General features: G+C 40.8%; 1 protein-coding gene across 1 annotated transcript in view; it reads left to right on the top strand.

Moving 5' to 3' along the window:
• The window catches only part of spns2 (SPNS lysolipid transporter 2, sphingosine-1-phosphate), a 71475-nt gene extending 64420 nt beyond the window's left edge, over positions 1-7055 (top strand). Inside the window, exon 13 of the mRNA XM_083780524.1 lies at positions 3642-7055. The gene's annotated coding sequence lies outside the window, so the exon portion shown is untranslated. The remainder of the gene's footprint in view (positions 1-3641) is intronic.
• The last annotated feature ends 9767 nt before the right edge of the window (positions 7056-16822 follow it).

Below are 16822 nucleotides of genomic sequence, written 5' to 3'. Positions count from 1 at the left end.
TCAGTTCTGGGTTCCATTGTGTTTATGCTGTCTGTCTGGGTCATTGTTGGAGTAGTGATTTGATAGCATTTTATCAAGACCCTTCCCGCCTTCCTCTTCTTATCAGAGTCTCACACACATTGCAGAACCTTTGTCGCTAATCATTAACAGAAAAATCACCAACACTAGGGAAACGGTTGCTGGTACGCCAGCCAGCTATGTACAACAGGACAATAGGGTGTTACTGTAGAGAGCTGTGTGTGCTAACAACAACAAGATTAAACCCTGACTCCATGATTGCAAGGGCAAGATGTTTGTTGTGAATAGCTGAGGTTATCATGTTTGACCAAGGTCAAGAAGGTTGATTCATTACTTATCTGGGTTTAAAGGATGTTTGTCTAAATATTATCAGAATGAACTCCTTATAAAATAGGTCACAGACATTTCTACCACTGGGTTTATCATCACCACTTACTCATAAATGTCCTACAGTATGTCCTTTTCTTCTTGGCAAATATTGTCCAAAGATGTAAACCAGCCCCCTCACCCCACCCATATACATGTAGGCCTACATTTTCTTTGAATTGTAAAGGATATAAAGCATTTAATGCATAACAATGTGGTCATTATCCAAAATGATCAAATCCTATGATAAGAAATCTTGATTTTCTACAAAGAAGCAAATCAAAAGGATAAAAACCCTAGCAATTCCAAATAACAATTCTAAACACCTTATATTAAGTGTGTTGTGAATTCTGTGATTACCATTTTGGACCTCAGTGCTCCCACTTTGGAGTGGCATCCCTGGAGGGTATGGGTTTGCGTGAGAAAGACAGGTAAAATGACATAAATGACAAATGCTGTTCTTTATAATTTGGGCTTCAGCCATGCAGTAAAAAGAAAATGTTGCTGATGGAAGTCCCTGAAGATCCTTAAAAGGGGATGACCGCAGGCTCTTAAGGATGACAGTGTCATCATTTGTGACAGGCTGACATTAGCATGCTAAGCAAATGACAGCTGACATGAAAGGCTCCTGCATGGCTGTCCCAGGTCTCATGTTTCAGTCCATGACTGGCATTCTGGGTGTTCAGCCTCTGGGTTTTCATCAGCCCTCTGAATCTGTCACATCCCATAACACAATGTTCTCTGTGCTACTGGGGTGGTTAATTACAGATAACAGTGATTACAACTACAGGGGGGTCAGAGTGTGTCAGAATGTCTACTCAAAGGTGGACAACGAAGGCGTTCCACGCTGATGCATTCTCAGCACTTTGAAGGGCTTTGAAGGCTCAACCAGGCAATGTTAAACGAGAGCCAGAGGCTTTTCTCGCCAAGGCTGACTCACTTGGTCCACACAAATCTGATCAATATAGGTCATGGTTGCCCGATCTCTGATCACTCTACCTAAACCCATACTCCCCCAACAGTGAACAGCTATAGCGGTACAACATTGTTTTAATTTGAACAGCACCCCGTGGGAGGTGAAAGCTGCCGACACACAAGCCGCTGGTGTCGACTGTGGTGTTGGTTCAGAGGGTTGTTTTTTAATCGTGTTGAGAGTGCCTCAACGCAGACCCGTAAATAAACCAGAGGAGGGAAGACATGAGAGAGAAAAAATAACATAAAAGAAATGGACAACAAGTCAGGAAAAGAATAGCGAGAGAGAGGAAGTAATCGTACACAACTGTGATGCATTTCAAGCATTAATGTGTGGTGTGATGGGCATCAGATAGACTCACATCTAATTAACTTCCACCTCTGAGGTAAAATGCCTTCGCTGTCCACTCTGCGAAGAGACACCCCACCCCCTAAAGCTCTCGTGAACTAGATTCAAGCCCCAAGTGGCCTTCAGAAGGGAGGCCTTCAGAAGGTCTGCATGAGATTCAAACGGGGGTTCCTGACACCGCTTCTTAACGAGCAAGCCACTTTTAAGCCCTTTACATCTCACAACAAAGAGGGAAACTAGGTGATCTACAAACTCACAGGGCATTTCATGGTGACACGTTGTGATATATAACAACATGCCCAAAATATGGATGAAAGTAGCAATAATCAATCAGCCACCTTTTCCTGCATTACTGTGCGGGAGGAGGCATGTGGCAGATACAGTATGACTGTCCTTAATCCTCTGCTGTCAGAACGTAAAAACCATTCAATTTGTTTATACAGCTGCAGTGGTGCAATTGTTTCTCTGATCTTTTATCATTCAACAAAAAGCTCTCGTCTGGCAGCGCCGGGAGTTTACAGTATGTTGCGCGCTTTACAGCACTAACCACAGACCCCTAATGTGAACTGTGTGGCATATAGTAGACATAAGGCTGTCTCTTTCAAATCCTCCTTTTTCAATAGGAGGGCGAAGCAGGAAGAGCCAACACAATGCTTTCGAATATGTACCTATTGTATAGTTTTGTTTTCCAATCCATTTTCTTTAATCCATGTGGTCTCTATCCATGCCATTATGCTAAACCAACCAAACCTATGGCAGTGTCGTATGTTCAGGTCAGCCTTGTTTAGTCATGACTTGTATCGTCTCAGTCACAAGCCACTACAAGTCAGTTTGTTATTATGCTGGCATTGGCAGTGGCACCAGCTTCCACTATCAAAGCATGTTGAACTCTATTTGTTATTATGCTGGCATTGGCACCAGTTTAATTCAAGTTTGGCCCATGAAAACATCATTGAGGTTATTCCCAGCTCTGATTAATTCAAGAAGAAATTAGTCAATGGATCCCTCTCCAGTGATTATGCAAACAAAATACATTGTTCTATAAAAACAATCATCTAATCCTCTTATTATTAATAAAACCATCTAATTACTCTTGTTTATTTCCCAGAGCGACGGCTTCTGCTTCTATGGGACGCGGGCGCCTGTGTGTGTGCACACGCATTTGTGTGTGCAGTACATGCTTGTGACTGCATGCGTCCATATGCGTTTATTTATCTGCATGCATGTGTTCTTAGGTGTGTTTATAATACACGAGTGAGACGTTAGCTCGGAATGGCACACTGCCAAGCGTCCTCCGCTAATCCTATTGTAGCAGCAGCAGATTGTGTACTGAAGCATCCAGGGCAGAGTGGTTCCACTTTAATGACAACAACTCCTGGAACATCTCTCTGATTCAATCTAAAGACATCTCAGCCACTGCCTCAATGCACTAAAAAAAACTACTTACAATTGATTCCTTGTGGCACTACATCCTGTTTTTTTCCCACAAGCCCAAAACAATTTCATTCTCTCGCCCCTAGCTCTGTCATGAATGATGTACAACTATTATATTGCCTCAGTCACACTTTGTTAAAATAAACCCCCTTTCGTAAATAAATACTGCTTACTGTATATTATCATATTATAAAAATCCCTGATCAGCACATCCTAAAATTTCAGCAATTCCATGTTGCTTCTGCGTTACAGATAGAGAGGATAACCACACAGGAAGATTGTAGTGTGGTGGTATGTTGGCCAGGCTGGTCTGAACAGATGGCAAAGGGGCTCTCTCTCCACCACAACATTAATTACATGACAATGTCCTGTTGGGAAGGCAGGCTCTAACGTCTCCCTACGTTTCCTCTCTCTCTCTCTCTCTCCCTCTCTCCCTCTCTCCCTCTCTCTCTCTCTCTCTCTCTCTCTCTCTCTCCCTCTCTCCCTCCCTCTCTTCCCCTAGGTGACCTCCACGTGAGGGGCCATCCTACAGCGGCAACTGAACTCTATGAATAAGCATGACAGTAAGGACAATAAGCTGTGGGGGACAGCTGATCTACTTGCCCTGATCCAAGCCAGCCATCTATAGTTTCCTCCTTGTGGTCATCATAAGAATCATCCTCATCCTGGCTGATGCTTTCAGAGGCTTGTTTGTAGCTGGAAAGAGGAAGCGTCTGGCTCCTCCATAACCACCAGCCCTATTGAAAAGCATTTTCTATAGCCGATCTACAACCTCACGATGTGTCATAACGTGATGTGTTATGAGCTTGCATATCAGCTGTTTTTGAAAATCTTTTTAAAAGTTTCACCTATAGCAACAAGAATAGGGAGGCCAGGGTTTAAAGTGGCTAAAGACACCTCTAAATCCTGGGCAGGCACACAGCAGCATGTTGCGGCCAAGTGACAGCTGGTGTCCTCCTCGTCACCTCTGTCTGCCAGGATCCTCACTGAACCATCCGGGGGCGAGTGGCCCCTTCCAATGCCATACTACTGAATGCTGACCACGAACTTGTCCTGTCCGATGGTCAATACTGTCTGTCTGTTTGTCTGTCTTTCTGCATTGGCTGTCTACCTGCACCAAGTGCCATAGCGTCATTACATTCCTTCACAGACTTTGCACTGACCGCTGGCCACCTCTCATGGCATCTTAGCCATGTTTACATGCACACAGCAATCTAATAATTGCTCTCACAGTGATTACGAGGAAGATTTGATTACGTCGTTTACAGCTATTTCGAAGACACAGCTTCTAGAAATACTCCTGTTTGAGGCGGTCTTTAGATTACAAACAACTTTGGTCCTTTCTGTATAGAAAGATAATTCTGAGAATGTCAACAAATGGTGCAGTAGTCTGCATATTAATTAGAATATAAATGTAATAAAACAAATATATTACATATTAAGATGTTTACATCAACCGTGTCTAAATTGCAGTTATCTCATAAACACCCTAATGTTTAAACTATTGGTGTGTATGTAAACATAGGAAAGAAATAGCCAAAAAGTGTTAATGTCTAAAGGTCAGTGAATCAGCCTTAAGACTTGGAGACTTTCACATTTAACAGTGCATGTGAGCTGTTTGTTTTGTTGATCCCATTATGTAAATATATTTTTAGCACTCATCAATGCAGACAGAGAACACATCAGTAAGAGACTTCTGCACATTATTTCTCACAAGGTTTCTTGTGATTTTGTTTTTCTTATTTTAATTCTGTGTGAGGTTCAAATTTGAAACTGGAGGTTTGCTGCCTATGATTGTTTAGGCAATTTAGGAATGACACTGGATCATGTTTTATAACTTATAATGTATATATCGTTTTCCCCGAAAGATGTAATGCTTTGGTTTAGACTCAGAGCCATTTTAAGATGTACAGTATTTAGTCTTTGTCTGCGTACTAGAGAAGCAATACAAGGAACTAAATGTTGGTGAAACCAACCTTCCATCCACACTGACTTATCAGTGAGCTGTGTTCCCCTTTAAAGGATAGCTCTGTGTTGGCTGGTTTTAGATTTCTGGTCAACAGAACACCCTCATATAGACTAGTAGAGTCATTTTTAATGATGGATTCTAATCCCTGTTGGTTACAATAGCAAGCATTGTGAACATTGGCCACTTCCCCTCGAAACTGTAGCTATCTCATTCCTTGGAGTGGAAGAAAGGGTCCCTTGAAAAGAGCTGGTGTCACGGCCATCAGGTTATTTGAGAACTCAAAACCGACAGGACCGGGAAATTTGGCACCAGGGTAGACTGATTTTCTTTTTTAATCAGTGATAAAAGATAAGCAAGGGCAAGGAATCCCACTGAAACACAAACGCAACTCTTAACGAAGTCACGACAGCCAGAGAGAGAAAGACATTTGAAGCTTGGGGTTAAGGTATCAATCAGTCTATGCAGCGTTATGCAAACTCAATGCAATCTCCTGCAACAAAATACTCAGTGGGGAAGGCTATAGTTGTCAATCAAAAATGTAATTGAAAAATAAATAATAATAGTAATATTGAATGAATTCACAATTAAACACAATATGAATGGAGGCAAAAAAAACTATTTTGTACCATGTCACACTTAATACCACTAAAGGTTTGGATTTTGTCTTCAGCAGAAAGGAATAAAGGGAATGTAATGGACCTACGAAAAGCCTGTGAGAAAGGATGATAGAATGAACTTAGTAGAGACATGAAGGGAGGCTTTGAGATAGTTCTTGTAGCATTGGTGTGTGAGTGTGACTCTTGACTCATGCTAGCTGTGTGGGCTGTGTGTCCTTGTTGCCAGATAATTAGCTTTAGCTTCTATCCAACAATGTGGAGCTCTTCTGAATGTGATTCTGTCCGACCTAATTTGTTTACGCACCTACGTCCTTTTAATGAATTAAGCTTCTTATCGTTTATTTTACTGATTATCTTTGCCTTTTCTTTTTACCAAATGAGTTTTTATAAAATAAAGTAAAAATACACTAGATATATATATATATAGCTATATCATGCAGCAATTTTAATATATTGTAAATGATCGCTTGGATGCAATGTATTTATTTGTTTCTTATAATGAAGAAGAATCTGTAAAGGGAAGTTTAAGATTTAAGTATAGTACAATTTGTTATATGTGTTTGGGTTTATAAATGCCTGTATGTTCATCTTATTGTATCACAATGAAACAACACAAAACCTTTTTACATCACTAAGATCCGTCATGTTTACTGTGATCATGAATTGGGCATCTCATACCTATAGGAACATGTTGTAAACACACACACACACACACGCACGCACGCACGCATGCACGCACGCACGCACGCACACACACACTTCCAACGTGATTTTGAGACAAATGTATTGATTGCTTTAAGGCACAACTTTACTGCATTTATTCTGTTTGTTTTGTCCCACTTAAGAACAGATTAAACTATTTTGTTTTTTTGCACGCTTAATGATCAGGGATTTGTTTTAACCATTGACTAGTATCCACTTCACCACCTCTGGCATAGATAGAGGACTGACTCATCATGCTCACAGTAAGTGCCGACATTCTATCATTACCACCAGAAGGGGAAGTTGGCTCTGGTCAGAAGGGTCATGAATGGATTTTCACCTTGCCAAATTTATGTAATTCTATATGAATAATCACTGACGTGATGTATTGAGAATGTGCTCTTTCTTGTCATACAAGAACCATGTATAAAGAAACCTATTTCTGATGTTGAGCAGAAAACAGAGGTTTTATTTTTATTTTTTAGAGCAAGTGAACACAAGACAATACAAGTTAAAAGAAAATAAGTTGGAACAATATTATTCTAGAGCTGAACTGTGATCCTCCCTTGGGGGGTTGGTATAAAATGTACATGTCTATGTAAATGATCAAATAAAGTTATTTAATCAATTCATTCCACTGTGTTGCCTCATTTGGTCTGTGTCATATTTATTTTGTGAAGGAAAAGTGAAGGAAAGTCTCCCCAGGACCTAAACTTACAAAATACCACTTTAGCCCGCTGAAAACATAGATCATGTATATAAGCTTAAGTCTGGCCCCCCGCCGAACCCGCAGCCTACGTGATAAAGGTCTTTATATTCTTTAATCCATGTTTTGATCCGATCGAGTCGACAGCCGAGGTCTGTTAGCATGCTAGTGTCGAGTGTAACACTGGACGGCGCCATCTTAATGAAAGAAAGAGAGGATATTTAAGTTGTGACCCATAAGAATGGGTATGCGACCCAAGAATGGGTTCCGACCCACTGTTTGGAAAACACAGGATGAACACATTAGGATTAGAACACAGTAGGATGAACACATTAGGATGAACACATTAGGATGCACAGATCTATTTTAGGATCTTATTACTGTTAAATTGTGATCTATCTTTGTGAATCAGCTGAGATTACACAAAAATACAGGTCATGGATCATCCTATAACAAATAACATCAACTAATTAGTCTCTAAATGGTAAATGGTGCATTTATATAGGGCCTTGAGCGCTTTACAGAGATTGTGCATTACATTCACACATTCATACACAGATGCCGGAGGAAACCATGCAAGCTATACCAACCTGCACATCGGGAGCAATTAGGGGTTCAGTGTCTTGCTCAAGGACACTTCGACACTAACTCTGGGGGAGCCTGGGATCGAACTGGGAACCTTGCGGTTGCCATCCGGTTACTCTACCCCTGAGCCACTGCCGCCGTCTCTGTATTATTCTGCAGCGTATTATTTTCCGAAATGCATCACTAAACAGGTGCAATGGCATGATATTCTTTTTTACAGTAAATCCTATAGAAATGTTCTTCATGTTGTATCAAGGGAAACGACCCAGGCACATCAATGGGGTAAGATTCTAGGTCACTGTTTCCCAAACACTGGTCGGAACCCATTTGTGGGACGTGGACACATTTTTATGGCTCACTGTAGTAAACATCACTTAATATTTTGTTATCTACATTTATAATATTATTTTAAAACGTTTTCATGTGTGTTTGTGTTTGTGTGTGTGTGTGTGTGTGTGTGTGTGTGTGTGTGTGTGTGTGTGTGTGTGTGTGTGTGTGTGTGTGTGTGTGTGTGTGTGTGTGTGTGTGTGTGTGTGTGTGTGTGTCCGCGCGCACGTGCAAAACATATCCACGATATTTGCACTGCAACTTTCAGTGAATGCAAGGTGTAGAAATGTGATATGAGACTAGTAAGGCCAAAGAAGATGAATGGAAGAAGGTAATGTATAGACTCTTTCACAACACACACTAGGGTGCTGAACTCTGGTTGCCTATGAACCCATGTTTTTTTTCTCTATTTCTGGATGGACTCACAAAGGCTGGATTTTTATCATGTTGAGAGAAGAGCGGGCCTTAGTTCGTCTGTGAATGAAGTAGTTTATTGTTCAGGGGCAGTCAGGCAGGCGGGGTTGTGTAAGGCTCAATCTGTAAAATAATTCTGCAGTCCCCAACTCACTGACACAACACAGACTCTCGTCAACTAGACACAGAGCTCCATCCATGGGTGTGGTTGTAATGAGAAAACATAATATTTACCTTCACAGGAAACAAGGAAGTTCAAATCTAAAGGATGTCAGTGTGGTGAGGTTCATTAGAAGAGGCAGAATTACCTCACATGGAGGCTGATGGCACTAATGGACTTGTCTATGAGAGGGATATGCTAACTTAAAGCTTAAGTATACATTAGCTTTGGCTGGAAAAAAAGGCGCAAGGTAGGACCTTTAATTAGGCAGGGCTGAGACGTCCTTCTGCCAAATATTGACCAAAACCTTTGTTGAGAGTTAAGGTAGTGGTGGGTAAAGTAGTGGGCTCAGAGGGAACTAACGGTGAAGAACGGATGCGCTATTCGATGGATAAACTAAACTAAAGCATCCAATGTACACATTTCCCACAGTTAGACCAGTATCTGGCCTAGATGTTCCAATCATTGTAAAAGTCAACACACCTAGTCATGCAGCAGACAGGAAACATTGGGGCGTAGACAGGAAAGGGGGAGCATTTCTAACAAGCCATGGAAATTCCATGTGCACTTTAGCACTTAAAATCACAGAGGGCGGACCCTATACATTAAATTTACATTACAAATAGTTGCTGTTGAATTACAACAGTATCTACATACTGTTCAGAAACTAATTTAAGATTTAACATAGAATCTACGAACAACATGCTAGAGTAGTCTTTGAATAATTGTCATGGACGGTGAACCTCTGGTAACATGAAACTTACTCAGTACTTCATGTAGCATCAGATATAAGATGGTCGCATATTTACAGGGCCATGTTGAAAATAAGTGTTTAATTATGCTTTCTCATAATGAATTCTGGGTGGACTACATAGTATTGGCATAATAGACAATTCATCCAATTCACCCATGAGCAAGCACTTGGACTGACATCGGCACATAAACCTCAAGCAGAAACTGGCTCTAGGTGGAATGCTTGTGTTGGTCATGTAATTTGTATATTTCTGGCTTTCTGCAGTGCACATAAAATAACACATTTTGAGGCTGGAATAGTTGCTAGTGTAGAAACAGGTCTACAATTAAGAACTCGACATTGCATTTACAAAGACTTTCTCCCTACAGTTTTGGCCTTATACTCTTGAGAGCGTGAAATGAAACCAAATGAACCCGTTAGGGCCACTCTCAAGACTTAAAGACATAAAATTATTGTAAAACATCTGCATTACTTAATTTACAAGAATTCTACACAATTAGAGAATGTAGAATAATTGCTATTTGCATCGCCTATGGTACATACCACATCAATACGGCATGGAATTGTGGACAAAACACTGTCCAACGACAACAAAATATTCTTGAGGCTAAATCTCATCAAACGGTGGTCCGTGGCTCAAATGCCGAATACATAATGGACCTTGATATGAAATGGGTAGACAACACCTAGTCTGGATGGAATCCTAAGTATACTCTGTGATATAAGAAGTGTCCTCTCCACTGCCATCACACCTCCACTGTGAATCTCTCACCTCTCCCTTTTCCAACCTGCTTCACGCTCTAGAAATAACACTACAGCAAACTGAGAAATTATAGCCACCGACTGCATTTCATCTTTGCCTTTTTGTGTGTGATCTCTTGGCAATGTAGACAATATGTAGGAGGTGCCGATCCTAATCTGTATGTGTTGTTCCATGGCTTTTACTGTATACACAGAATCTGAGCAATAGCGCAATATTGCATTGAAACTCACAATATTGCACTTTTACGTGGTGGTGCAGAAGCCAGCAGAATTTTCATTCATAGCTGGACAGAGAGAGATCAAAGACCTTTCTGCATGGGTGTAAATGACCGTCAGGCCCAGAGGTATAGATCAACCTTCAGCTCCCCATGCGTGAGGCTGCATGTGAGCATGAATGAGTGGCTCTGCACCCCCCCCCCCCCCCCACCCCCAAGGCACTGCCATCTGCAGTCGTTACTGTATCATTAATGCAGCTAACATTGTGTTCAAGTGGAAAGGCGTGATGTCCCCTGCCCCTGTCATTGTCCACCCATGTGTGTGTGTGGTTTCAAAGATAACTGAGCAATGTCGATGCAGGAAAGAGAAACGAGGGATGCGATAAGTCATGAATGGAATGCGGCGCGTCAGGAACAATCTACCAAAGTAGTTGCAGCGGCAGCAGGAGGCTTTTCCCAGTCATCAGACCAATTATAACGATCATTCCTTATTCTCCTCTAGGCACTGAAATGCAGAGCTCAGGGGTGCTGATGAGGTCTCAAATGCAATGAGGGATTAATTTAATTTGCATGCTTACTAACGAGGATGAAATGTAAATTGACAGTGTAAAATTGTAAATAGTGCTACCACTTTACATCCATGTCAGTCATACACGATTGGATTAAAGTTTCATTGGTGGAGGGAGTGTGATTTATAAATACCGCAGTCTCCTGAATTAAACATAAGCTTATGCTTGACTTGTCCTCAAATGAATGATGTCGGTTGGGTTTAGTTGCCATTTTTAGCTTCCATGATTCCATATTTAGAATAAAGGTTTTCACTCTTGCATGAGCTGATTCAGAAAAGCCTCTATAGGCAGTTTGCGTGTGTGTGTGTGTGTGTGTGTGTGTGTGTGTGTGTGTGTGTGTGTGTGTGTGTGTGTGTGTGTGTGTGTGTGTGTGTGTGCGCGCGGATGCGTGTGTGTGTCCGTCCACAGAAGCATCTGTATTCTGGTCTCGTATGCACGTGAGGCAGTGTGTGTGTGTGTGCTGGGGGGGCTAACGCAGCTTTGTGAATGACTTGTGTCTGCATGTAATGCATAGTGCAGTGCAACAGAGAGGCAGGCAGAGGCAATGAATGACATGAGCTCAGAAGGGTGAATGGAAGCTGAGCAATAAATTACATACAGTACACGCACACACATACGGTACATTCACAAGTACAACAATAGATTTCTGCGTATTGATGTAGTCACGTGCAGTTGTACAATATGGCTCATTATTCTACACACACGCACACACACACACACAAACATAGTATTCTACACACACATATAGTGTGAAAAACAAGAAATGTTTACAAATATATCTCTTTGCCCGGGCCGGCCTAGCGGTCCGGGCCCCTGGAGCTGGTAATGTAAAAAGAATACATACTCTGGATGTTATTTAAAGAAAACACATGCACGCAAATGCACACACGCACAAGAGTAAAACTACTCCACTACTACTAAAGGTCAAGGTCACGGTATTCTGACTTTATGTATCGTCTTGTGGACAGGTACACTAAAAATAAATCTCATTGTAGAACAGCAAATGTATAGGCCTACAGCAAGAACAAAAACGTATGGGGGCGGCGGGGTAACAACAATTTAGAGTAGAGGTGTTTCTGATCAGGTTTTTTGGGACCGATCCCGATTGCTGATACCGATATTGTGCGCAAGGGGAATATTTCCAATATTGTCAACCCACGTCAAAACTGTTCCTGTGTGTGTGGGGAGGAAGAGGAGAATGTTTAGACCTGTCACAAAGATGCAAAACGATATTATACTATACCGGTATATATCTGAGTGACTTTTATACCACTAAATGGTATAAGATGGGTTTCTCCAGATCGGGTAAATTGCAGTGAAAATCGTCCGCTCACCAATCGGTGGCCGATCGATCAGAGCACCTCTAGTTTAGAGAGAAATATCTCCTACTTAAACTACTACACTACAGTGATATAAAATATATTATAGTGATGCTCATTTCAGCTGTGATAATTAATTAATCTGTTATTTTTAAGCAGATAGTAGGGAATCAGCTAAAATTACAGAGGGGAAAAAGGCTCTCTCTCTGTTTCTTCAATTCCTCTTCACTTGCTCTTTCATTACTGCGGTCCTCCTCTTTCATTGTTGTCTCTCGTTCAGACAAAAGTACACAGACAGACACGGATACAATCTGCGCACACAAGCAGAACATTCAGTGCCAAAGGGTCTACCTCTGTTGACTTTAGGCATTAGGCCATTGTTGCCGCTGCCTAGCTGTAGCCTGAAGTGGGTACTTGTGCCACCCCCTCCTTAATTTATGCTCAGACGTACAATGGTGTTGCACGCCAAAAATAGCAGATCTAAAAGCTCAACCCGGGGCGCTTGGGTGGTGCACTGGCAAAGTGCCTGCCCAGCACCACAGAGTTTGTGGGTTCAAATCAGCAGATCAGCTATTTCCAGCAGACAATAGTGTCATACGAAGTGTACAGTAGCCTATATGGACTTCACTTTCTTTCTTGGCCCTTTTACAAATGCATGTGTGAGTCCAAGAATATATTACCACTTACCAGTGTTAATTTTGGTAGGTAAATTACATTAGTCTAATTACAGCCACCATGTCACAACTCACAACCTTCAACACCAGCCACAACACAGACAAACAAACAAAATGTCAAATCCCAAAACCTATAGCTTCAACTTCCACACATACTGTAGCATAATTGAGGGGCCACATACACATACTGTTTCCTCAACAACTGACTACTTTAAAAGGCAGCAGACAACACAATATACAAACTCACAAACACAAACACAGTCCACCCAGTCAGTGGGTCCCAAAATGACAGCAATAGTACAACAGCTTGGATCACTTCAGTATACAAACACAGCATACAACCCAAGCAGCAGCAGCAGAAGCAGCAGCAAAGAATACAAATAAAAAGGTTCCTACCTTGAGCCATCTTCTACGTAGAAGTATAAGACTGTAAGACGAGTGGATCAAACTTGGAACCCATGGATAAGGAAATATAGCTCCTCATCCTCAGATTATTCACAGCTGTAAAGAAGAACGGACTCTCATCAAATATTTAACATTTTACTTTTTTCTTCATTTGTTGATGTGTATTTTTTCTATGTTGACGAATTGAATATAGGACCACATGAAAACAAGTACTCAGAACTACATTGTTATCCTTTAGCCTAAATGCCTGACTGTACCTCGTGCTGTTTACATTTTTATGTCTAATTATGACTTACTGCATGCAAGTCAATGGAACGGTAAGTCTGCTATTTATTATCATTTTAGATAGCTGTAACTTTGTTTCAAAAGGATATAAAGTAGGTCTACAATATGGGCTGTCTTATAAATAAAATAATATTATCCAGTGCTGTCGGGAAGAGATCACCTAACTCCATTTATGAGGTTTTTATTTATTTTGCATAAATTGGTGCTATTGAACACCCTTTACATCTGAACTCACTGGGCAACCAGTGACTTCTATTCCAGGAAAGTCTGGATGGCAACCGAGGAAGGTCGGTGACGCTGGAGACAGCTGACCTCCTTAAGGAAAGACTGGTGGGTTAACAGATTGTCAAAAATAAGAGACAATGAGAGACATGGTTATCATCGATAACAAGTATTGTTAGTGATGAAAACCATGTCTCTCAACTTATTATTGGGTCCCTGTGGTCCAGTGGTCAAATTCAGACTGACAGATGAATCCCTTTGTTATGCCTTGTGTCAGTTAAAAATACCATAAATCAATTCAATTGAATAAAGAGTCAATTCATTTCATGACTGATGTGATTGATCCTAATGTGGGTACTTTTAACTAATGAAATTCATACAGAAAGCCTCGTTAAGCCATCAGAATGTCCATTGACCCTTGACACTGTCAATGATGTCATGGCCTTTACTTCTTGACATACATAGCCTTCTTGCTGACACAAGACAACTGCAGATCTGCAGGTCTGTTTGACAGGATCCCCGGCCTAGGCCTAGGATGTTGGAGAGGCGTATCACAATTATTACATAATCGCCTAATTGCAATTACCGGTATTTGAGATAATCGCAATTAATTTTGCATAATCGTCAATGTTTCCATGTTTCCACATTTTACAAAAACAGTATAAATAGCAGATCTACAAGCTACACGTCACTTTGTGACATGTACGTTTTTTGAAAGAACAAAAGATAAAAAGATATTGAATGTCAGTGATTCCTTTGTATATTTAAGTTATTTGTCATATAACATAGAAATACAAATTGTAACGTTCCAATGTTCAATGCAAAATAACACAATTAAATCGTTAATCTCAATAATTTGTGTGACAATTAATCGTCAACTTAAATTTGTAATCGTGACAGCCCTAGAGAGGCGTGTTCATACTTAATGACTTCTGCTATGCCTATGATCTTGCAATGGGTACAAGCGATGTCAAAAAATAATCTACAGAGAAATGTGGTACATGTGCCTTATACTAGCGTGTGGACCATGGTGGACCGTGGGAGCCACTCCAAGAACCCCGCTTGAGCCCAGAACCAATTAATCTTCTTTTAGCCGTCAACAGGAAATATCCATTTAATGTGGTCCACTGGCAATGCTTTGGGACTTGTGACGTCAAAAATGGAAATATGTCAAATGCACAAATAAAGATATCCAGGACTAACTAGCATTAGAGAATGGGTAGATGTTTGCCAGCCCAGGCAGAGACTATACTTGCTATAATTTGAGTTCTGTTGGCTTTATTCTTGTACAAGTACTGAAGATTGAGTCTCTCTCCAGATGATGCCTGTCCAGCTGATAAATTATATGAGATAGGCTATAGGTATAAGAAATTAGGCTGGTGCTGTAGTAGGCCCTACATACCATTGTGTTCTGACTGAGCATTGCTGTTGCCTACACCGGCCAGGGGTTCCCAAACAGTGGTGCATGCACCCCCTGTGGTGCGCGAGATAGTGACAGTGAAAAGGCTAATGGTGGTGCTATGGTGTTATTTTAAATGTATGAACATATATGCCAATATTTGGCAAGTATAAGCAGAATATATGCTGCTTATATATGTCCACATATATGGATATATACATATGATACAAATATATGTTGAATATAAAAATATGTTCATATATTTCCTTTCCATCTATGGGGGTGCATCAGCTAGGTCGCAAGGTAACTAACAGGGTGCATGGCCCAAAATGAACCACTGGGGCCTACAGGTTAGATTGAAATTCAAATGTCTTATAAGAGATTAGTTTAGTTGGCTCGTTCAAGAGGAAGTAGATTCAGAGTGGACATATGGGTACCACAAGGGGCTAACACGCTGTCAGAACTTGTAGGTGCACACACACACACACACACACACACATAGACTAGACGTTCTGCTCCAAATGATTTGGCAACACAGGACAGGCTTCCCCCATCCTTTATGCACTCATACAGCACAGTTGCAAACACCTGTGCCACACTTCAGCCAAATGTGGTCTTTTGAGAATAAGGGCCGTTTTGGAATACGGGCAGCAAGGTAATCCTAGCAAAACCTTATTCACTTCCATATATAAGAGAATATAATGTTGTCACAAAAGACACATGTAATATGGAACAGTCCCAGTTTTGAACCAGGTATGAAGAAAACCTCTTTATTGAAGAGATGATTAAAATGGCTGTAAATTGAAATTACCATAGAAACACCTGCAATAATATGTATGACTCCAGTAAACAAAGGGGCTTTTACCTACAGGTCAGCAAAATACAGAATTTGGGAATGTTGACTATAATGTGGTTATATTAGGTATGAGAGGCATGTTAGAGAAATCCAACATCTGTGGACAATTCTCTCATCTTACTGTTGAAGCAATATGGAAGTACAATAGAGATGTTAGAGCTCCACCCAGTGGCAGGAACATTAAACATTTTAGCCCATGTGAATACTGTGTAATAGTACTACCTATAATTACTAGTCCTACTCATTTTTCCAAAGCTAGATTGAAGATTGCAGTCTAAATGATTTGTTGCGTTTAGCTTTGGTTTTAAGGTTTTCTAGAGATTTGTGCAGTATAATGCATAAACACACCCTAAACACACATCATGCCAGCTAATTTTCTTTGCTGTTGCAATGCAAACATATCAGAGTTCAAATGGTTTAGATTAGAGTCCTCTTTCTAATGGAAAAACATGTAATACACTTAAATATCTATGAATTCAAGGAATCTTATGTATGCCTGTTCTTGAGATATCTTGGTTCATCCAAACAGCCACAGGCATATTGCTCAAGACCCACAGAAATGCAGACTAGAGTGTGACGTTGATGTGAGTTCAGCAGCAACATCGGCCTGCTCTGAATGACCACACGCAGAATGGACACTACACCATTTGAATCAGCTCAGGAAATCAGTCATATTTAATGATACAAGTTTTACATAACTATCAGGATGCAACATTTATGAGGAGATAAAAAATGACAATGTG

The sequence above is a fragment of the Protomyctophum parallelum genome (genome assembly GCF_964188405.1).
Source record: "Protomyctophum parallelum genome assembly, chromosome: 1".
In the NCBI taxonomy this organism is placed as follows: Eukaryota; Metazoa; Chordata; class Actinopteri; order Myctophiformes; family Myctophidae; genus Protomyctophum; species Protomyctophum parallelum.
The sequence above is the reverse complement of the archived record's forward strand: the minus strand, read 5'-3'. Positions and strand labels throughout refer to the sequence as shown.